Source organism: Phyllostomus hastatus, unplaced genomic scaffold (genome assembly GCF_019186645.2).
Source record: "Phyllostomus hastatus isolate PE091 unplaced genomic scaffold, TTU_PhHast_1.1 phas_contig_17, whole genome shotgun sequence".
In the NCBI taxonomy this organism is placed as follows: domain Eukaryota; kingdom Metazoa; phylum Chordata; class Mammalia; order Chiroptera; family Phyllostomidae; genus Phyllostomus; species Phyllostomus hastatus.
This window is the reverse complement of record NW_025333664.1, coordinates 14,299,051-14,300,617: the sequence shown is the minus strand read 5'-3', so window position 1 is coordinate 14,300,617 and position 1,567 is coordinate 14,299,051. Positions and strand designations below refer to the sequence as shown.

The 1,567-nt window shown below is 47.0% G+C and overlaps 1 pseudogene; it reads right to left on the bottom strand.

Annotated features, from left to right (window-relative positions):
* Nucleotides 1-247: 247 nt before the first annotated feature.
* Nucleotides 248-426, bottom strand: LOC123815432 (annotated as a pseudogene).
* Nucleotides 427-1,567: the final 1,141 nt, after the last annotated feature.

Genomic DNA, 1,567 nt, shown 5'->3' with positions numbered 1-1,567 from the left:
GAGAGTAAGGTTTATAGATTAGATGATACTACTGTATGAATGCTAGTTATCTGATTTCGAAAATTCTACTACAATTACAGTTATACGAGAATTCCCTGGTTTAAAGAAACTACACACTGATGTAGTAAAAGCAAAGGGACATTCATGTCCAAAACTGACAGGCGGATGGCTCGGAAGGAAGAAGCTGTCTTCACACACACACGATAAAGTGAATGTAGTGAAAGAGCAACTTCGAGGGAATCTGGGTAAAGGGTATACAGCAATTGTTTGAATATTTTTTGTAACTTTCCTGTAAACCTGAATTCATTTCCAAATTTTTTCCGTTGTCAAATATCACCTAATTCCATGGAGGTTTATCTGCCTTGGCTTTTAAACTGATAAAAACAGATACTACACTTGATCTTAGCCGAAAGGCTGAGAAGCGATGCCTTGGTTTTTAAAAGAAGGATGCAAATTAAAAAGTCCAGCCCTGGCCACTCATCTCGCAGACGGAAAGGTCGCAGGTTCGATCTCTGGTCAGGAATCACCCCCAGGTTTCGGTTTCGATCCCCCACTGGGCGTGTATGAGAAGACAATGGATCCGTGTTTCTCTCTCATGTCAATGTCTCTCTCTCTCCCCCTCCTCGCTCTCCCCCAAACCTCCATCCACTCCTCTCTCTCTAAAAAGAGCAATGAAAAATGTCCTCGGGAGGATTTAAATAAATAAAATAAAAACAAAAAAAGTCCAGTCCATTACAAAGAAATCGTTACTATTAGCACAGAAATGCTCTGAGGAGCTGATCAGAAAAGGGTCTGGTCCTGAGGGGTTTCTTGGATATTTGGATATTTCCTTCTCCTCAGGATCTTAAATTCCTTTGGCAGCTAAGCCTTGAGCACCAGTGCCTGACCCATGGCCCTGCAGGGGCAGGAAACAGAGCTGTGGTCTGCCAGGCCTGGTCACCAGAAGAGGGAATTTCAGCCACCCTTTGCTGCCTGCCCCATGCCCCCCAAGTATGGTTCAAGGGGATGCTCTTGCTGAAAATTCGGGAGTGCCAAGTTTAGAAAGGGGGCCAAAGGGGAGCTCTTGCCGGAGGGCTTTGGGGGGCAAGACCTAGGTTCCAGCCCTGACTCGGACAATTCCTTCAGATGTCTCTTGGCCTCATGGTCCCCACCTGTGTCAGGAGGAATTATAACCCTTATCCCACAGCCTTCATCAACTTGTTCACTAGCTCAACAGCATGTACTGAGGACCCTCTGTGAGCCAGATGCTGGACTTATTTTCGGGAGTAGAGGAGCGAAGGAATCGAGAAGATGCAGCATTCAGGAGAGAGAAGACTCTCTCCTGGAACTTACTCACCGGTGGTGGGAGACTGACAGCAAACAAGCAAGCAGGTCAGTAGGGAGATGCTTATCGGCTGTGGTAAGTGCTGTGGGTGAAACAACGGCAGGCTGTGACAAAGACCATGGGTGGCGCTCTACCTGGATATGCAGTCAGGGAAGGCTTCTCTGAGGAGGTGACACTTTACTGGGGCCTGCAGGCTCAGAGGTGCCAGCTGGGTGAAAAGGCGTGCTTGAGATCATTTTAAAT